A 23,396-nucleotide genomic window follows, 5' to 3' on the forward strand; every position below is an offset into this window, starting at 1 on the left:
TATCTCATTATCAGTAGTACGAGGTTAGTACAGTCTAACCGGTGAATATTATGTCCTGGAGGTAGTATCTCATTATCAGTAGTACTAGGTTAGTATGGTCTAACCAGTGAATATTATATCCTGGAGGTAGTATCTCATTATCAGTAGTACTAGGTTAGTACGGTCTAACCGGTGAATATTATATCCTGGGGGTAGTATCTCATTATCAGTAGTACTAGGTTAGTATGGTCTAACCAGTGAATATTATATCCTGGAGGTAGTATCTCATTATCAGTAGTACTAGGTTAGTATGGTCTAACCGGTGAATGCTATATCCTGGAGGTAGTATCTCATTATCAGTAGTACTAGGTTAGTACAGTCGAACCGGTGAATATTATATCCTGGGGGTAGTATCTCATTATCAGTAGTACTAGGTTAGTACAGTCTAACCGGTGAATATTATATCCTGGAGGCAGTATCTCATTATCAGTAGTACTAGGTTAGTACGGTATAACCGGTGAATATTATATCCTGGAGGTAGTATCTCATTATCAGTAGTACGAGGTTAGTACAGTCTAACCGGTGAATATTATGTCCTGGAGGTAGTATCTCATTATCAGTAGTACTAGGTTAGTATGGTCTAACCAGTGAATATTATATCCTGGAGGTAGTATCTCATTATCAGTAGTACTAGGTTACTACGGTCTAACCGGTGAGTATTATATCCTGGAGGTAGTATCTCATTATCAGTAGTACTAGGTTAGTACGGTCTAACCGGTGAATATTATATCCTGGAGGTAGTATCTCATTATCAGTAGTACTAGGTTAGTATGGTCTAACTGGTGAATATTATATCCTGGAGGTAGTATCTCATTATCAGTAGTACTAGGTTAGTACTGTCTAACCAGTGAATATTATATCCTGGAGGTAGTATCTCATTATCAGTAGTACTAGGTTAGTATGGTCTAACCGGTGAATATTATATCCTGGGGGTAGTATCTCATTATCAGTAGTACTAGGTTAGTACAGTCTAACCGGTTAATATTATATCCTGGGGGTAGTATCTCATTATCAGTAGTACTAGGTTAGTATGGTCTAACCGGTGAATATTATATCCTGGAGGTAGTATCTCATTATCAGTAGTACTAGGTTAGTATGATCTAACCAGTGAATATTATATCCTGGGGGTAGTATCTCATTATCAGTAGTACTAGGTTAGTATGGTCTAACCGGTGAATATTATATCCTGGAGGTAGTATCTCATTATCAGTAGTACTAGGTTAGTACGGTCTAACCAGTGAATATTATATCCTGGAGGTAGTATTTCATTATCAGTAGTACTAGGTTAGTACGGTCTAACCGGTGAATATTATATCCTGGGGGTAGTATCTCATTATCAGTAGTACTAGGTTAGTATTGTCTAACCGGTGACTATTATATCCTGGAGGTAGTATCTCATTATCAGTAGTACTAGGTTGGTACGGTCTAACCGGTGAATATTATATCCTGGAGGTAGTATCTCATTATCAGTAGTACTAGGTTAGTACGGTCTAACCGGTGAATATTATATCCGGGGGGTAGTATCTCATTATCAGTAGTACTAGGTTAGTACAGTCTAATCGGTGAATATTATATCCTGGAGGTAATATCTCATTATCATTAGTACTAGGTTAGTATGTTCTAACCGGTGAATATTATATCCTGGAGGTAGTATCTCATTATCAGTAGTACTAGGTTAGTACGGTCTAAGAGGTGAATATTATATCCTGGGGGTAGTATCTCATTATCAGTAGTACTAGGTTAGTATGGTCTAACCGGTGAATGCTATATCCTGGAGGTAGTATCTCATTATCAGTAGTACTAGGTTAGTACAGTCTAACCGGTGTATATTATATCCTGGTGGTAGTATCTCATTATCAGTAGTACTAGGTTAGTATGGTCTAACCGGTGAATATTATATCCTGGAGGTAGTATTTCATTATCAGTAGTACTAGGTTAGTACAGTCTAACCAGTGAATATTATATCCTGGGGGTAGTATCTCATTATCAGTAGTACTATGTTAGTATGGTCTAACCGGTGAATATTATATCCTGGAGGTAGTATCTCATTATCAGTAGTACTAGGTTAGTACGGTCTAACTGGTGAATATTATATCCTGGAGGTAGTATCTCATTATCAGTAGTACTAGGTTAGTACGGTCTAACCAGTGAATATTATATCCTGGAGGTAGTATATCATTATCAGTAGTACTAGGTTAGTATGTTCTAACCGGTGAATATTATATCCTGGAGGTAGTATCTCATTATCAGTAGTACTAGTTTAGTATGGTCTAAGAGGTGAATATTATATCCTGGGGGTAGTATCTCATTATCAGTAGTACTAGGTTTTAGCCAGGTTTCCGTAAGACACATAATGCCTGGGGAGTGGGTTACTAGGAGGGCGTGTAGGTTGGGAATCTTATTGTTAATACTTCTAATATTCAGGTGAAATGCTAGGAGAGAACTAGTGGGAGTAGAAAGAGGTAGCTTGACTGGGGGGTTGTGGTAGGGGAGTGAAGGTTATAGAGTGTGGGTGGACCAGGTTTGGCCAGGGTGGGTGGGCTGGGGTTGGGATGAATGTCCCCATGTATTATGAGGTTGTAGTGGCAAGATACTCTAAGCTTTAGGAGTTTGTTTATAAGTTTTATATAGTCTTTGTCTTTCGGTTTGTGTTTTGTGGCTTTACAGAGGAGATATTTTATTGATGATGGTAGATCTGATGTGCTGGGGATAGTAAATTGTTTGGTCTTATGTATGAAGTCATGAGTGGCTGTTTGACCATTTGGGTAGTGAATACCATGGTCCAGTTTTTGTTCATAAGCAGTAAGATGGTATAATAGAAATAGTGTAGGCAGTAGGGTGATTAGTATTGTTTTACTTGTTTGCATTTTGTTAGGGGGCGGGCCAATTTTGATGGTTGACTGTGCAAAGCAGTGTGTGGAAGAATGAGAGAGAAGGAAATAGGTCAAGGGGAAGGGCTGTTCAGTGACGTATGAAGTGCTGATTGGTATTTGACATGTGGGAGTGGCTAATTTTAGTTTAAATGTAGCACTAGTGGGGGTGGGAATTGGGGACAGGGAGAGGAGCGGAACGAGCCCGAGCGCAGTGAGGGCAAGCGGAGCGGGGCTAACACTGATTCCAAGTAACAAGGTGTGTATTAGGTCATTTTCTGTGATCATAAGATGATTTCTCCATTTCCTGAGTAAAACTAGAACTATTCGTCTGGCAACTGAAAGAATACAAACTGACTGACCTTTCATTTAGACCAAGTGTATAGAAGTATGAGATATATGGCTTTTCTTTGTACAGCATTTGACTTGCTTGAATAATAGGCTCATCACAGGTTAGTACTAGCCTATCTGCCCTTTTGAGTCATTTTAAGCCTACCCTTACCCCCTTCATGGACTAGATTCATATTTCACATAGTGATAACAACTGGGATGATACCACAGATATTTATAAGACCCCAAACATGGTATACATCATTTAGTAGCTGCCTCAGTCCATTAGTAGAGTAGGGGGCAGCTCTAGGGTAAATTTCCTATTTCCACCCGTAGATCCAAGTTACTCTGGAAAACGGACAGAGATGAACCGTGTTTTATGAGTATGGAGAGTCTGTTACAGAGCAATGTATCCTCTTATAAGTGCAGTATAATAAATATTAGTACAATAAAATGTTTGCAGTATAACATATTTTATTTTGAAATTTTAATAAGGGTAGAGCACTGGTCTATTTGAACCTATTTCAGTCCAAGCCCAGGGGTAAACACAATAAAGACGACATTATATATAGAGTAAATGATAAAATGTAGGTTACACATATACTATATACTAAGTGAATATCAGAGTTGGCTTAAAGGTATAAAGGCAACAGATACATGACATATGGAGAAAGTGGGGTAATAGAAATAATACTTAAGAAAATAAAGGAAAAATCTCCACAGTTTGGGAGTAATAAAGCATGCCCTGTGCACCAAATCTTATTTTGGGGGGTATGGAGGAGAGGACCCGATTGGTTATGACTTCTAGGGTTGTTTTTTGGTGCATCTCTGAATTGTCTGGTGGCTGTTGGGGTGAAGGTCTCATTCTTACTAAGTTTAAACAGCCATGTGGCAAGTAGAAAGTTAGCACATTATAAATATTGGTGGGGCGATAAGGTTGAAACAGTTAAAGCTAGCTTGATCCTGACGTGAGGGGTAGAAACTTAGCACAGCTTTCTATTGGGTTTGGCTCTATCTAGTCTTTCTAACTGTAAAGCTTCAATTGAAGTGCCTGCAGCTATCCAGTACAGGTTTGTGAGATGTCAGGAAAATACAGCTCAGTGCAATGTAGCTGAGCTAAGAAACCCAAGAAACTAATGAAAAAAAGGAGTTCTTGGCTTTAAATTCAGAAAACAAAACAGTAAATTGCAGAAAAAGTACATAAATTGCTCAAAACTGATTTAAATTGCAAGGCACAGCAAATAACTTACTTGAAAGCAGTGAAAACAGTAAAACACTTTCAGTTAATAGCTGCAAATTCAGATTTAGAGAAAACACAGTAAACTACATAAAAATAAAAGAACTGCTCAAAACTGCTTTCAATAATTAGGCAACTTGAAGTGCAGTAGAAAAAAATGTACTTTCTTGTTTTCTGGATGCAAAATGGAGCAAAATGCCTCATTGCCTGGTTCTACTTTATGTACAGGAGCTTCAGCTTCTACAAGTTTTAGGATAAGACAACATAGGTTCATAGATTCATAGGTGTGTACTATGCTAATGGCCCTGGGGCCTTTACAAGCCTAGCCATAGGATTACCCTGGCATTATGCCACCTGACCTTAGTTCCCAGTGCCTCTGTAAAGTAGAGCCACTGGAGTTATCCCCAGGGTGAGTTTTCTATTTCCCATCCACTCATCAAGATTTTTCTTGAAGAGGGTCAGTGAGGTGCTCTGCTTGACATGTATGGGAAGTCTATTCCATAGCATGGGCAGTCTCTAGGTTATGAATCTGTCCCTCCAGTACATTCTGTTGATTGTGTTAATGAGGTTGAGGTCTCTGGATCATGTGGTGTGGAGGGATTGGGATTTCTTTAGATGTAGCATTTCTAACAGAGCTGGGTTAGACATGGCTTTGTAAGTTAAGCAGAGATCACCTCTAAGTAGGTGAGATGAGACAGAGAAAAGCTGTAGTTTTTTGAGTCTGTCCATGTAGGGCATGTGTTTAAGGCCTAGGATCTTCTTCATGAGGTACTTTTGTGGCCTTTCCAGCTGTTGCAGGTGTTTAGTGTGGTACATGCCAAATGGGGCATTATACTGGATGACTGGTCTAATGAGGGAAGAGTAGAGAGAGATGATTACCTCTTTCTTCCTGGATGCAAAACCCTTGGTAATGAGATGTGCCACATAGAAATACTTTCTGACCACAGTGGCAATGTGGTGGTCAAAGGGGAGGTTGCTGTCAACCTGTGTCCCCAGATCTGTTATAATGCCTTCAGTGTTCATTTGGCTACCATCAATGTGGTAATTAGTGGGAACTGAGTTTTTCCCAAAGGGAATGATGGCACATTTTTTGGCACCAGTTGTTTGTCTCCGTGAGGCCTTTCTGTAGGATGTCTACATCACTTGGGAAGTTAATAATGGCTCTCAGCTTGCAATCATCAATGAACTTGGTCAGCCAGAGTCCCTCCTTGTTGGCCTGGACTTCTGAGAAGTAGATGCCAAACAGGAGAGGACCCAGGACCCGTGTGGGACACCACTCATGACTGTTCGGCAGTCTGACTTGGAGTCTGCTACTTTCACACTGTGGGTTCTATCTGTGAGCCAATTTGCAACCCACCTAGTGATATAGGGGTTGATGCCTAGTTTGGTGAGTCTATCAATAATTCCTGAGTGGGGAATGGTATCAAAGGACTTGAGATTGAGGTAGGGTGTATGAACTGCCTTGCCCTCATCCACAGCTCTGGTGACTGACTCAAAGAAGTCAACCAGGTTGAGCAGATATGATAGACCCTTCATAAAACCAAATTGTGTGGGATCCAGAGATTGGAGATTCCCTATATCCTTGTTAATTAGGTCCATGTTGATGTGCTCCATAGCCTTACATATCAGACTCACCAGGTTAATGGGGCAATAATTCCCAGGGTCTGTAATCACTCCCCCTTTATGGAGAGGGATGACTGTAGCAGTGTGCCATTCTGTAGGGACAAATCCTGAGGTGAGGCTGTGATTGAACAGGGCACACAGGTGTGGTGCCAGTTCACTTTATAGTTCATGTAGAACAAAGTCAGGGATATTGGTGGGTTCCATGGAAACTGTATTCTTGGCCTTGGACAATGCAGCTTTAACCTGTGCTGCAGTAATACTGGGTGCCTGGCATTCTTCCAATATTGTGGTTGGTCCTTTAGAAGGGGAGAGAGGGGTAAAGTTGGCACTGAATCTGTCGTCCAGTATGTCGGCAATATCTGTTGGCTCAGTATAGGAGGTACCATTGTGCAGTAACTCAGAGCAAATCTGGGTATTGCCGTGTAGATTCTTAATATAACTGTAGAAGGCTTTGTGGTTGTTTTTAGTGTCTGCCACAATTCTGCCTTCATAGCTAGTTTTAGAAGTTTTGATGAGGGAATCTCATCTTTTTGTTGAGGCTAATAAGGGAGTATATCCAGTCTTGGGACGTCATCTTTTTCTGCAGCAGTTTCTTCCTTCTGTTGTAGAGTTTGTTAATGGCAGGGGATCACAAGACTGGCTTCCTTTTTTTGGAGGAGAGTGTCTTGGTTCTGTTGGGTATGGCTAGTTCCATGCATTTATGTATGTGTTCATACAGTGCATTGTTGTATGATTCGGTGGTCATGCATCTATTTTCTATTTGCATAGGTGCAGTGGACTTAGCCACCTCTGTTTTTAGGAGCCCAACGTCAGCTATGGAGAATTTTTTCATGGTGGTTACCTTTGCTGGTGGTGTGGGTGGGATACGGATGTCCATGGTAATTAGTTTGTGGTCGGATCTAACCAGGGAGGAATTGACTATTGGTGTTGAGCAACATGTTGCCCATGTGCTTCCTCTAATGGGGGTAAGAATGAGCTGGTCCAGTGCACTGGAATTAATGAATTCCAGGAAGCGGTGAGCAAGTGTATCGGTGCATGAGTAGTTTTCCCAGTTGATGGAGGGCTAGTTGAAGTCACCCAGTATGAGAGTGTTGAGTTAGACCCAAATCATTTCCAGGGTGCTTAGGAACATGGAGTGAGAATCTTGGGACATGGTTGGGGTCCTATAGCAGGCTATGACCTGAATCACCATCTTACCCACTGTTAGTTGTATCTGAAGTATTTCCGATGCATTATGCTGAGCTACTAGTCTGGAGGTGCGCATATCATTTATGAATATAGAGACGCCACTACCTTTGGAGCATTGGTCCATGTTCTGGGGCCGAAAGGTGTGGAATGAGTTATAGCCTAGTAGTGCAGAGGTGCTTTCTGCTACTTTAAAACAGGTCTTGATTACATCACAAATGTCAATGTGCTCCATTTTGAGGAGTGCTTCGAGTGAGTGCATTTCAAGATTTAGGCTTCTAGCATCGAGCAGCATGACCCTCGGATTGCATTTATTTATAGCTATTACAGTGGCAATTTGGTCTTTGGAACTCTTTCTAAAAAAGGCACTAATGGGGTGGCAAGAGCCTTAGCCAGTATCTGGAAACCTAGGGGTGACAGATGCAGGACATCTCTGGCAAAGCATCGAGGTCTGTCAGTCATGTCATCCCAAGCAGACAAATACTTGATCCCCTTGGAATGACACCGAAACTTAGCCAATTGTTGAAGTCAATCACTTTCTGCTTGTACTGCGATATCATTCTGGGTGGTGGCAGGATGCTGCTCAGGGCTAGGGTCATACCTGCCTGGGCGACATAATCCGACAGCTCCTCTGTGTCTATTTTCATGTAGTCCAGGGAGGTGCATCTCAGGTCATTCACACCCACATGGATAATGATAGAGTCATACTTGTACTTGCTGTGGAGTGACCTGAATGCATGTGGTATGTGTTGGATCCTGGCACCTAACAGACAGCTGACTGTTACCTTCTCCTTATTCAACCTAGTGAGTGGGACATCAGTGTGCCTCACTATTGAGTCACCTATGATTAGTGTATTGGCAAGCATTTTGCCTTAGGGGCTTAGGTTGAGGGGCACACTGTGTAGTTGAGCTATGTGTCTTGCGATTTGTGCTGTGTTGTGGTGGTTGAGTGCGTTTCTGATTTGGAGATCTCTGCTGTTTGGGTAGATTTCTATTGAGAGCCTCTGCGAAGGTGGGTGTGTGGCTTGTGTTTTTATGTGAGATCTGTGATGGTGAGTGTTCTGGAGGGCTATGTGTTCCATGTGGTGTGGTGCAGGTCTTGACCTTCTCCCCTTGACCAGTTATTCCAGTCTTGGCTGGAGAGTGCATGTCTTCCAATTTGGATAGACAAGTGTATCTCTCACAAGTGTGAGTGTTGGGAGGTAAGAGGAGAGAAGTGTCTGTGTACATAATGCCCAGATTCACCAGGTTAATAGGAAAAAGCACAGGAAACTGACCTTTAGACATGACAGGAGGGATGGTCATTATTAATAAGTACTGGAGCTGTTTCCTTATAGGACGTTTAGTGCTGTTAGCACTTATGTGTGCTACAATAATTGCTACAAGAAGCCAGATGAAGTGCTTGGCGAATAAGCTACTTAAATGCAAGAGATAAGAGAACTAGCAAGATATAAGAGAAAAATTGAAGAGCAGACTTTCTGTCACCAGTAATAGTTTACCCTAGCTTAGTGCAAACACAGGCTTTTAAAGCAGAAAGTTGAAAGGGAGCTAGAAACCACTCCTCTTGCAGTAGATAAGCTACCTAGTACTTACCTCTCCCACTGATAAGCTGAGAGGCTTCCCTCTAACATAGAAAGGTCTGTGGAACTCAGAAACTACAATACAGTTCTGAATACAGAAAATCTGTATCTGGACTACTCTAGTAACAGGAAGGGCAGGAAAGCAAGCTAGAACTTATATATATATATATATATATATATATATATATATATATATATATATATATATATATATATATATATATATATATATATATATATCACAGTAGCAAACGAGCAAACTGATTTAAACAAATTAACCAATTAACCAATAAAAAAGCTCAAAACTGAGCCCTGTTCCAGCAGTCTTCAGTCAGACAACTTCTAGCTGCACACTCCTGCCACTAGGATGCAGGGAACTTTCTCCAAAAAAAAAAAAAGATTGCCTGGATTAATGCTCAAGTTATACAAACAAAGCTAGAGTCAGTAAGTCTGAATCTCATCTATGCTACAGCAAACAAGGTGCACCCATTTCAGAAACAAACAGTTCAAATAAGCAGGCACAATAAGCCTTTAACCAAAAATTCCCAGCTCAGAAGGGCAGACTCTAGCCTCTCCTCCCACAAGAGTATAGACCACAAACCTTCTTAATGTAAAACAACTGGCCTGAAACCCAAGTGCTTAAACCAAAAGGCTTAGAATAACAGTTATAATTTAATCAGGCTACTAACAAGCAATATTAAATGCAACAGAATAAATTCAATTGAATACTTTTAAGAACAGGCAACAAAAGCAAAATAAAGTAATAAAGTAGGAAGAAGCACAAATACATTAAAACCAGATGAATAAAGTGCATTTTTAATATAACAGTGGCAAACGAGCAAACTAATTTAAACAAATTACCCAATTAACCAGTAAAAAAGCTAAAAAATGAGCCCTGTTCCAACAGTCTTCAATCAGACAATTTCTAACTGCACACTCCTGGCACTAGAGTGCAGGGGAACCTTCTCTAAAAAAAGATGGCCTGCATTAGTGCTCAAGTTATACAAAAAAAGCTAGATTCAGCAGGTCTGAATCTAGTCTGTGCTACAGCAAACAAGGTGCACCAATTTCAGAAATAGTTCAAATAATCAGACACAGTAATCCTTTAACCAGAAATTCCCAGCTCAGAAGGGCAAAATCTACCCTCTCCTCCAACAAGAGACCACAAACCTTCTTAATGTAAAATAACTGGCCTGAAGCCCAAGTGTTTAAACCAGAACTAAGACACTTTTAGAATAACAGACACTAAGCCTTCAATCAGCAACTCCCAACTTAGAAGGATGTAAGCTACCTGTCTTGCCACAAGAGTGCAGACCACAAACCTTCTTAATGTAAAACAATTGGCCTGAAACCCAAGTGTTTAAACCAAAAGGCTTAGAATAACAGTTACAATTTAATCAGGCTACTAACAAGCAGTAATAAATGCGGCAGAATAAATGCAATTGAGTACTTTTAAGAACAGGCAGCAAAAGCAAAATAAAGTAATAAAGTTGGAAGAAACACAAATACAGCAAAAGCAGATGAATAAAGTGCATTTTTAATATAACAGTAGCAAACAAGCAAACTGATTTAAACAAATTACCCATTTAACCAGTACAAAAGCTCAAAACGGAGCCCTGTTCCAACAGTCTTCAATCATACAGCTTCTAACTGCGCACTCCTGCCACTAGGGTGCATGGGAACCTTCTCCCAAAAAAGATGGCCTGGATTAGTCAAGTTATACAAACAAAGCTAGATGCAGCAGGTCTGAATCTAGTCTATGCTACAGAAAACAAGGCTCACCAATTTCAGAAAGAAACAGTTCAAATAAGCAGGCACAATAAGCCTTTAACCAGAAATTCCCAGCTCAGAAGGACAGAATCTACCTTCTCCTCCCACAAGAGTGCAGACCACAAACCTTCTTAATGTAAAATAACTGGCCTGAAGCCCAAGTGCTTAAACCAGAACTAATACACTTTTAGAATAACAAATACCAAGCCTTCAATTAGTAACTCCCAACTTAGAAGGATGTAAGCTACCTCTCCTGCCATCACAGTACAGACCACAAACCTTCTTAATGTAAAGCAACTGGTCTGAAGCCCAAGTGCTAACACAAAAGGCTTAGATTAACAGTTACAATTTAATCAGGCTACTAACAAGCAGTAATAAATGCAGCAAATTAAATGTAATTGAGTACTTTTAAGAACAGGCAGTAAAAGCAAAATAAAGTAATAAAGTAGGAGGAAACACAATTACAGTAAAAGCAGATGAATAAAGTGCAATTTTTTTTATGGTTAAGTTGGAAGGGTTCAAACACGATAATTTAAGGTTGATAAACTAAGGGGGTCGGCCTTCCCAGATGATCTGTCTCTACTCAGTAGAATAAGCTGATGAGATGGGACTGGGAGGAGTGTCCAAAATGAGATTTATATTAGGGGTGGGCAACTCAAAACGCACCAAATTTAAGAACACAACAAGTACTGGACAGGTGGTTGGAGAACTCTTAAAACTCCAACAGAACAGAAAACTTAAAACAAAACAAATGTAATACTAGAATAAGATACAAAATAAAAGTGATCAAACCTTAAATAAAGAGCTTCAAATTGAAATTAAATGCAGAGATGAGTGATGCTCCAAGCAATGCAGACCACACAAACACTTCCGATAACTACAGATATTTCTAAATAAAAGAACAATGCTGTCTCTCAGCTCCTCCCACTTATTAACTGATCCTATTCACAGTTTACAAAGGAATTCTTTGCAAAGTAATTTTTGGTAACTTTTTTAACTGACCCTAGGCAAGAAGTCTTAAAACTCCAACAGAACAGAAAACTTAAAACAAAACAAATGTAATACTAGAATAAGATACAAAATAGAAGTGATCAAACCTTAAATAAAGAGCTTCAAATCAAAATTAAATGCATAGATGAGTGATACTCAGAGGAACAAATCCATGGATTTTAGAAGAACTCACATTAACCCACCCCACTGAAAACAGATTCCTGCACTACATTGCATCTTGAGGTGATCATGAATAGTAGGTGAGCAACATAACAGCACTTTGTCAGTTTAGTATGATGTCCTATTTCTAGGCCATACAGTGTAATGATGCTGTTGTAGTTAAACACCTGCCACTCATCTGGTCATGATAAAACAGACAAACGTCTGTGGGTTCTGTTCAAGTAGATTTATTATGTACAAACGGGTCACCTACAGAAGACTGACAGCTCACAACACCAACACCCACATTGCTGACACCAAAAGCCCGACACACGAAATAACGACAATGGGGAAACGGTAAGTCTCCATAGTGCGGAATGGAAATATTTCCATGTCTGCACTGTAGTGCGATCTCTGAGTTGGTATATTAAAGTTAGGGGGGTGGGGACTGGATCCCCACTGCTAGCAGAAAAAAGGAAATGTTATTTTCCTTTTTTCTGCAGTAGTGCTGTTGTCGGTATTTCGTGTGTCGGGCTTTTGGTGTTGGCGATGGGGGTGTCGGTGTTGTGAGCTGTCGGTCTTCTGTAAGGGATCTGTACAAACACATCAGGATTGAGGCTTAATAACTTTAATTTAGATACATTTATAAACAAACTGGCTATCACACTCATACATGCTCACTCTCTGGCTGCACTCTCAAAATGGCACTGAAGCTAGCACGTGCTTGCTATTTATATGCACGTGCTGTCCTTGAAATGCTTCTTAAAGGTACAACACACTCACACTATTCTACACATCTAACTAAAGAAATCCTCCATTTTTTCTAGTTGTCAAGGGCATCTCTGGTTTTGATTGCTATGACCTCCTCATGCTTTCTGAAAAACTGTATCCTACTGATGTAACAGCATAAATAAACTAATTTAAGGTTAAACACACTTGGAGAGATGTGGAACTATGAGTACCCAGCTTTTCTAAAAAGAGAAAGAGAATTAACAACTATTTTTATTTCAATTCTGCTTACATATTGAGTTACACTTAATGACATGTGTGGTAATAATACTTTGTACTTTCCTGCTCTGTTCCATCTTTTTGAAGTTTGTTCTGGGACCTTAGTCTTGTATTTTTATTAGCAGTTATGGGAAGATTTTGTTTATGCCTTATTTTATACTTTTATCTCCACAAGTACAATTACTTGTAAATGCTATCCGTCTGTATTTTAAATCCTGTTGGCCCATAGCCTAGTAGTTTAATTCACAGTTATAGCACAACTATATACTCCTGACAGATTTTAAGCCATAGGCATTTATTATTGCATTTTTCTACAAACAGTGTTACTGCATAAACTGTAGTAGAATGTCAGTAGTGAGAGAATTGTCTCTGCTCTAGTTTGTGCTTTTATATACTGCTTATCATTTACCTACTTGCATTCTGTGTCTGCCCCATGCCCTGCTAACACATTAAGCTAACATTTCTGAAAGAGCTCCAATATTGCCTTTATTATTGTGTGCTTACCTGACTGGCCTGTGGGCATGTCTAGATTAAAATGTGTTTTTTTTCTGCTTCTATATAAGATTTGCATTTGCTTCATGAAATAGCAGGTATTTGCACCCTGTATATACACAATTGCTAGAAGTTGTACTTTCCCTATATACCTCTGAAATTTTCCACAGTCCTGTGCTACTCAAGAAGCAACTAGTTTGCACACTGACCAGCATTGCCACCTTCAGTTAGCTCTAGATTACATTATTACAGCACTCAGAACTAACCCTACTCAAAGAGCAACTGGTTTGCTCTCTGGGCAGTATAGCCTGATAGGTTAGCTGTAGATTACACTAAGTAAGCACCCATCCCTAATCCGTTTGCAAACACCCACCATTCTTTTCCCTTGTAAAGCACATATTAAGGGCCTACAACCATGGATAAGCACTTTTCTGCTATCTCTGCATCTAGCTTTGCGGACATGGGCATCCTGAAGCAATGTAACAATGACAGCCATTTCATTCTGAAACAGACACATTTAGTGTGTGAGACATGTAATTACACAATGTCACTGGAGCCAAGACTCTCACATACAAACACAAAAATGCCAAACAGCTTGTCAGTGACACACTCACACACACACACACACACACACACACACACACACACACACACACACACACACACACACACACACATATGCATGCGGATGCATGCACGCACACGCACACACACACACACACACACACACACACACACACACACACACACACACACACACACATACACACACACACACACACACACACACACACACACACACACACACACACACACACGCACATGCACGGGGATGCATGCATGCACACACATACACACACACACACACACACACACACACACACACACACACACACACACACACATACACACACACACACACACACATGGACAAAGGACCACACACACACACGGAGACCCAAATATACAGAGGTGCTCCCATGTAACTTACCCAAACCACAAAGGTCTCTCTTACAAAGTCCTCAGAAATTCTGCATGCACACAACTAAGACAACTCCCACCACAACACATAAAACCATGAACCACATCCCATTGTGTCTCAACTACCAAGCCCATAAGGCATAATACCACACAACCCAATATTTTGGTAATAGAAGACTACATTGTGAGACACACTGATGTCCCTCTCACCAGGCTGGATAAGGAGAAGGCTAAATTTAACTTCTTGTCAGAGGCCAGGATTCACTAGATCATACAGGCATTCAGATCACTAAATTCCAAGTACTAGTATGACGCAGTCATGGTCCATGTGGGAATAAATTACCTTAGACATACCTCTCTGGATTATATGAAGACAGATGTGATTGAGTTCTCAGAATACTTGTCACAGGTAGATATGAGCCTAGCACTGTACAACCAAAGAAAGAAAATCCTGTCTAAAAGTAAGAGAGAATGTACACAACAGATAACAAACTCCCTCATTAGTCTAAACAAGCAAATCAAGAGACTAGTCCAATCTTCAAAAGCAAATTTTGAGGGAAAAATAGCATCCCAAGCAAAGGATAACCATAAGGTATTTTTCAATTATATCCGCAGTCTTAAGGGCAGCACCCAACAATGTGCAGGATTAATTGTAGACAGCATCACCAATATTCAGCCAGAAAATATAACAAATCTGCCGGCTGATAAATGTAGCTCAAATTTCACCTCCCCATCAACTCCAATTACCCCACCAAGAAATACCCTACACCATTCCACTACCAGTCATCACTAAAGAACAAGTCACTGCTGCACTCTCTAAAGCTAAAAACATGGTTTTGGTGGGTCCCAATAATATTCTAGGATGCCTCTTAAATAGCTTAAAACAGGATCTATCAGGCCCACTAGGATATCTATTTAACCACATCCTCCAAACTGGATTTGTCCTCGTGGAGTGGAGGACAGCCACAATTATCTTTCTGCATAAAAGACGACCAGCAACAGAGCCAGGTAATTACAAATCCATAAGTTTGACTAGTCTTATATGCATGCCATGGAAAGAATAATCATGGGCCTGATAAATAATGACATAGGAAATCTTGAAACACTAGACACAACCCAGTTCAGCTTTGTCAAGGGCAGGTCTTGCCTGCTAAATCTGGTGGACTTCTTTGAGAAAGTTACCAGAGCCATGGATAAAGGTAAAACAGTGCATACTGCCTACCTTGACCTGCTAATGTATTTGGCTCAATTCTCCACTTGGGTATTACAGATAAACTCACAAAACTAGGTGTAAATCCATATGTCACCAGATGGATAGCCAAATCACTTATGGACAGGACACATGTTTTTAGAGTGGAAGAATCCAGATCCAGCAAGAGGCTAATTATTAGTGGAGTGCCATAGGACTTAGGGCTGGGAGCTCTGCAGTTTGGAATATACTACTTTGAAGTCAAGGCTAATGTAAAAGGCCTTTGGCTAACTAAGTCTGCTGATGACTGCAAGCTGGGGGCAGCCATTGAATCCCCCAGTGATGTAGATATCATTCAGAAGGGTCTGACTTAGACAAATGATTGGTGCCACAGTCATGGCCTAAAACTAAATGAAAAAATGCATAATCATACCCTTCAGAAAGTCAAATATCCCTGCAAATTACAACATTAATAGAGCACCACTAAGAATGGACTCAGTGGTGAGAGATCTAGGTACACAGATAGATAGTAGCCTGAACTTTGACCACCATGTGTACACAGTGGTGAGGAAGTCCTTCTTTGTTGCACAGCTTATAAGTAAATGCATAGCATCCAGATCCAAAGAAGTTATAGCCCTACATTACATAACCCTCATCAGACCAATAATCAAGTACAATGCACCTTTTGGCATGTACTTGACCAGGTACTTGCAACAGCTGGTGCGGCCTTAGAGGTACTTTACAAAAAAATGATAGGGTGTAAACAACATGTCCTATACCGATAGACTAAAAGCACTATCCCTTTACCCTGTCTCCTACCGACTATTAAGGGGTGATATATGCCTAACCTACAAGGCACTCACAGATCCAGCCATGATGGAACTGTTACACATTTGCAAGACGAAATGTATGAGGGTCACCCAATCTAGGGATCTAAACCTGGTTTGTGACATGAACAAAACATACTGGAGAGACTGATGCATGTCTCAGAGATTACCACTTCTCTGTAACAGGCTTCCTATTCACGCAAAGCAGAGACCTTCCTTGACCCTATTCAAAAACAACTTGGATCAATGGATGTGGAATCACAAATTCACTCCTGGGGTGGTGCCATGTCCCTTATGGACAGGGACAGTCTGTAAAATAATAAAATGTATAGGCACAAATCTAAGCCTTTTTCTAGCCCTTTGGGTTTGAAAATTGGATAAAATTCAGGTAATAATGTCTAGGCTTGTAAGGACTCTTAAGCCATTAGCATAGCAATTGCCTATGAACCTATGAACCTAAGTTAAAAATGTCTTCAAAGAATCCAGTTATTTAAAGTCTTTTTCATTGAACTTTACCACTATGTCCCTCTCTTTTTATATGCATCCTGATACACAGAGTTAAAGACCTTGAAATGTAAGCTATTATACAATCCCATGAGTTATGCAGTTTATTTTAGTCAATTTTTGGATATGATCATTGAAGGATGTCTAAAACTGGCAATGCATTACTTAAGTTGATGATAGGTCTTGCCTTTACAACACACTTCACCTATAGCAGTTGAGACTACCACTGGCTTCATACATATATGATGACTTCACTTTTTGACTGGACACTTTTCACAGGACTGTATATGCCAGTAAGATGGAATGACAATGTGACAGGTTTTGTTCTCTACTGATTTCAGTAAATGTATCTGCATGAGAGCAAATGGGAGGTTGTCTGCAAATAAGATCATTATCAAGGGGAAGCTGAATGATTACCTCCTAAATGCTAGACTGCACATTTTACCTAACAAAGGCCCCAAAGCCTGTTATATCAACATAACCCATTTCACATAGGCATGTGCTAACTTTAGATTTCTATTGCACTTACTTTTTCACATTTCTTTGATACTTTTCTGTTCTTTCTTAATTCAATGGTTCTCTATTAACCTGTATTAGATAACAATTATTTTTCTATAGATTATGACTGATTTAGATGGTTACTTTAATATAGTACACACACTTTTTCTGTGATAATCACCTATTGCTGAGCCATAAAAAATACAACTACAAGGCAACAGTGCCCCAACAATGTCTCAGAACACACCATTAATGATAACTTTATAAATTATGACAGCCTAGGGTTGCAGGCATATGATAGGACAGTGCAACATTGTACTGGTAGCAATGCAGATGGGCTCTCAAGACAGGAAATGGGGTAATGTATTCCCAGATAGGATCAACCCTCTCAAGCAACATTTTTCAAGGGTCATTTGAAAAATTACCTTGAGTTATCAAGGGGAGGGGAGAAATATCATGAAAGGAGATACTGCCAGCCCAGCCAAATGTTATTTTGTAAATAATTATATGTAATTTCTGAATATTAATATGATTTATATAGAAATGTCATGCAAGAACATACTGCCAGCCCAGCTATCTGGAATTTTATAAATAATTATATGTCATTTGTGAATATCAACATGATTCATATGCTTGTGTTACAAATGTATTAAAACTGTATGTTATGTGTTTATCAAACTGCTGGTACAGAAGTGTGTGTTGAAAAGGGTTGTAATGCACTGAGCTTTAAAAATATATCCACAGTGTACCCTACTGGAACAGAACAGAAATGTACATACACTATTGTAACTGTTTAGATGTATATATTTTAAAAGGGGAAACGGGAATACAGAAAGTTAACTTGCAAAACTGAAAAAAAAATAGTTGAAATTAAATAACTTTGTAGCCACATCATAAAAAGGATGTTATCTTTCAGTTCCAGTGCAGTATAAGACACAATGTCTAGAACAAGAGGTTCACTGTATTGTCTTGGAAGTGTTTTTGTTGTTTCATGACTTCCAGGATCTGCCTTAGATCTAAGAAAAGTCCTGTCTATGTATTTTCATAGGTAGATGCTAAATGCTACCAGCTGCATCAGTGGGGGTTTTACCTGGGATAGAGTCAGATGACAAGAAGTGATGTCATCCTGCAAACTATCCCAACAGTAATATTTGAGATATTTGAGAGAGAGAGAGAGAGAGAGTATTCTGTATTTTGTCTTTGACCTGACAAGATCCACTCACCACATCTGCCTTGCTTGCTCTGTAAGTAAGTTACTAAGGTACAGTAATTCTCTTAGATACACTCAGGAAAATAGCCAAGCTTAATTTAGATGCATGTCTTTATTTATTTGAAACTGTCCTGTAATGTTATTTTAAATATTTCCTGTGATTTTGAACTCTAATGTTATTGTGATTATATACTGACTATTTTCTTGTTCTTTTATTATTTATTATTAAATATATTTAGACATTTCACTGTGGCTGATCTTTGTGGGACATGTTTAAGTTCTGAGAGTACTTGCATATTTATTTGGTGACACTGCATAGGCCACTCCTAAAAGCCTTGCTCTTGGTCAGGCTACCAATTGTATTGATAGTAACATTACACAGTAAGATTGGACACCCTTTGTTAAGGGCTTTAAAGTAGCTGATAAGGACATGGCTGGTGGCAGTGAAAACTACCTTATAGTTTGAGCAGAAGGGGGCATAGCTAGTAAATCTGTGCCAGGCTTTCTCAGGTGTGTGTGTGTGTGTGTGTGTGTGTGTGTGTGTGTGTGTGTGTGTGTGTGTGTGTGTAAATGAAACCTCAAAGGGTGTGTGTGTCAAGCCACTTGAGCAGGGACACAAAGCACTGTTTGGACGGAGAGAGTGCTGAAGGTCATGGCTTGGCCACTCAGCTGAGATCTCAACCCTATAGCTGTGCCAGTGGTGAGTCTTATTAGGGATCTGGAGAAAGAGGGAGAAACCAGCCCCAGACTGACTGTAGTCTGTGTGTGCTCTTAAGGGAAATTGTACTAGATGCTAAGAGCTGAATATGGAAATAGTGTGTGTGTGTGTGTGTGTGTGTGTGTGTGTGTGTGTGTGTGTGTGTGTGTGTGTGTGTGTGTGTGTGTGTGTGAGTGTGTGTGCCTGCCATCCTCCCAATGTACATCCCCCACTGGTGCTAGTGGGGAGGATTGAGCCTTCTTGATTACCGGTCTAGTGTTGAGGCATCACATGGGGTATGAGTGCAAAAGAGGGACACACAAGAGGGATGTGGGAATAGGAAAATCTGAGGGAACGTCAAAGGGGCATGGGCAATTTTTTGGTGGGAATAAGCCAATTTTTTTTAAATAATAAAAGGAAAGGTAAACATAGGAAAACAGGGGAAGAAAGTCATCACAGCAGGTATACCCATAGAACAAATAGCAAAACACAAGACTGACCAGGGATGGATAAAAACAGTAAGGACAAGGTAAGTTACACTGACAGCACACTGCACAACACAGGCAATGGAAAGTTGACACAAAGGGTGGGGATGCATACCAACCATGGTAAAATGCAGAAAAAACATATCTACCTATGCACTTACAATGAATCACAAACTGTGGCAGTCATACCTGGATGTGTATTACAAATGATAGATATGTGCTCCAGGGTAATAAAGTAAGATTAAAGTACACATTGGATGAATATATACATATCGAATTAGTCCATCACTGTAGTGCAGGTGTAAGGTAAACAACATTACATATGAGCAAATTCAGGTGTAACAATGTTAGATAACTCCACCAGAGGACAGAACTAAACCTAAAACCATGCATGTGAAGGGCAAACAACCAAGCACAGTGCCAAAGAGAAGTACTACAGAAGAGCAACAAAGGCTGATACACACACAAGTAGGTGTACCCAAGCCAAACATGTAATGGAAAGTGTATATCTTGCACACATATGCCATGTCAAAGGCAACACACAGGTGTAGATGTGTATGTATGTCTGTCAGTGGCATAAATGGAATGTACATCAAATCAAGGTTGGTACACATACATACACCAATGACATATAATAATATATTCAAAAATGTAACAGTAAATATAGCAGGTTGTGCACATGGATGTGAAAAAAACTTCACTGGGTAACACACAAGTGTCATGAGAACAAGGATGCATTCCAAGTATTAGCTAGCAACTTGTGTGCACATATACTGCATTGTACAATGGGAATACATATGGCACATGTTCATTGTGTCATAATAATACATAGCAATTGTAAGTAATTTTAACAAAGGCAAACATACCTGCAAAAAATAATAGTGAAATTTGAAATTGGGAGAGAAGTGAACAATCTGGCTCACATCAGGATAAAGCAGGGCAAGGTAAGTTAACACATTCCAAATGCATGTGTACAGCACACAGGGTGCTGTAGAAGGCACACAGAAATACATTTAACCAAATGGACAATGTCTGTCAAATGGACAGATCAATTGCTGATGTCCACAGAACTGGGCATGTATGAAACACACAAACACAGGAATGTGTAGTCATGTCACATCAACATGCACAGGTAAACAAGCTAAAAATTAATATTACATACTCATAGACTGTCATACAAATGTCAAATAAAGAAAAGCAGGTGTATATAAACCATCCTGCTCATTATGGAGCAGAGGACACTCCTGTGAGCATCATTATAGCACATCAGGAGTAATTCAGTGAATGCTCACATGTGAAAGGTACATTTGTGTGTCACTATGTATCCAACTATGTGTGCACACACATACAGTCATTTAATGTGTACAACTATTTCTGGAAGGTGTACACAGATGTCTGTATATAATAGGTGTGGAAATGCTGCATACAACAAACACAGCATAATGTACTGTTACAGAATTTATCTGTAACACTGTGTACAGATTAATGTTACATTGCTCTTTGATGCAGTCAGAAAAGGAGCATGCATAGGAAGGATATATCTGTATGTGATCTCACATGGCCTCAGTATTGCCAGCCCATGACATACAACACCACATCATGACAGTGGGACATCATGACAATTGCCATCCAAAAAACATGGGGAAATGTGGAATGACGTGTCTGTATGTTGCATACCTGATATGGCAAAACAGAAATCCAAGGCATATCACACTGTTAGTGATGGTGTATGGACAAAGTATGTTGTCTGTCAGTTGCCCCAGTAACACACATGTTTACAGGCTACCTCTTGCAGCACTATCTGCAGATTAAGTGCCACAATGCATGGACAGTTGAATGTGTGTGGAAAATAAATGTGTTAATGTGCATCATGCACACATTGAAACCAAAGTAAATGTCTCATGACAGTAACACATAAGTATGGGAGATGCACATTATGCATGCACAAGAGCGCATATGCAGTCCAACCAATGAAATATTAATCACTATGTTGGCAGCATAACATAAGTGGAGCACACAGATAATACTTACAAACCAGAGGGGACCAGGCTGATGGGGCTCATACTCCCGAATGACCTCATGAGCTATATCCCTGAATGAATCTTGCATAGCACATGCCATATCCTCAAAGAAGGACCCCATCATGTCCCTCATCTGTGTTTGGAACACATTGGTCATGACCTCCCAGATCTCCTCCCAATAATCATCTCTATTCTGGTTGCATTAATGTCTCCTCCAGGGTGCAGGTATAATGGCTTGGACAGGGGCAGGTCCAGGTTCCCCAGCATTATCATTACCATCATTCTTTGAAGACTCTAGCATTGGCCTCAATTGTGCTTGTCATCCTCTTTGAAGTGGAGAAAGTCCATGGCTCCCATGATCTGTAATGATTAATTGAAAAACACAACAGAAAAGAAAGGCAAATGCCTATCATATAGAACAGTTCCATGAATATCATTGCATAACAGAATATGACTATGATGAGGGGTGGAGCCTAGATGGCCAACTGACAGGAGTAAATTTTGAGAGCTCCATAAACTAGTATAATAATATAGGAAAATTTTATTATTTTCAAGTTTAAAACGTCAGAAATCTATAGTTAAATCTATAGTTAAACTACTAAACTACATAAATATCAGTTTTGGTGGAGATATACAAGCATTTTCCTGTCAAGTAACTTGGAGATATATTGAGTCACTGAATATGAATAACTCAAGGAATAACTCAAGGAATTCTCACCCAGGTGTTGCTTTGAAAAAAGAACTGCAATTGATGACAGCTACCTTATAGGAACTATCTTTGAAGATGGATGGCTTTAAAAATGACTTAGAAAACCTCCAATTAAATTCTCAAAAACAGACTGACACTCTTAAGGAACTGTTACAGCAACACCATACAAAAATAACAAATATAGAGACTTCTCTACATGACATTGAAGGGAGACTCAAAGAGGAAGAATTCCAAAAAGAATTTTTGCTTAAACAGAATACATGGCTGCTTAACAAAATAAGTGACCTAGAAAACAGGGAAAGGAGAAACAACATAAGGATCTTTGGTCTGCCTGAAAACACTGAAGGTGAAGACATTATTTCATTCTTAACAACCTGGATTCCTGAATATTTAGACTTGAAAGAGGGACTTTAATTTGGAATTGAAAGGGTGCATAGAGCACTGAGGAAACCTGTTTCTAACTCAACAAATACTCCACCTAGATCCATAGTTATAAAATTTCTTTCATTTCTGGACAAGGAACTAATATTAAAATCTGCTTGGAGAAAATCACCCTTAAAATACAATCAAAGCCTGATAAGGTTTGACAATGATTATTCTTCCAGAATACTAGAACAAAGGGAAAAAAGTCTGGCCGATAATAAAACTGTTGAAACAAAACAACATTAAAGCACAGGTGGCCTTTCCAGCCAAGATAAAAATACTTTTTGCCAATGAGATGAGAACCTTTAATGACTTAGAAGAAGCTACTATATTCATCAAAAACAATAACATAGTCTCTATCCCAGAAGAAATGGAATGGATGGCCCCTACTCTTAAAAGAAAAAAAAGAAACAAATCCTTGGACTTGATGCTAGAAAGAAGAAACAAAAAACGGATTCCAAGATAGCTGTCCCAAAAAAATAACTGTTACAACTACATCTCACAAAGTATCAACTGATATGGTACATCAATTGTCATCTCTTTTTATTAAAAAAAGGAGGGATTCTTAA

This window comes from Protopterus annectens, chromosome 1.part1, assembly GCF_019279795.1.
Source record: "Protopterus annectens isolate FY-2018-M chromosome 1.part1, PAN1.0, whole genome shotgun sequence".
Classification (NCBI taxonomy): Eukaryota; Metazoa; Chordata; order Ceratodontiformes; family Protopteridae; genus Protopterus; species Protopterus annectens.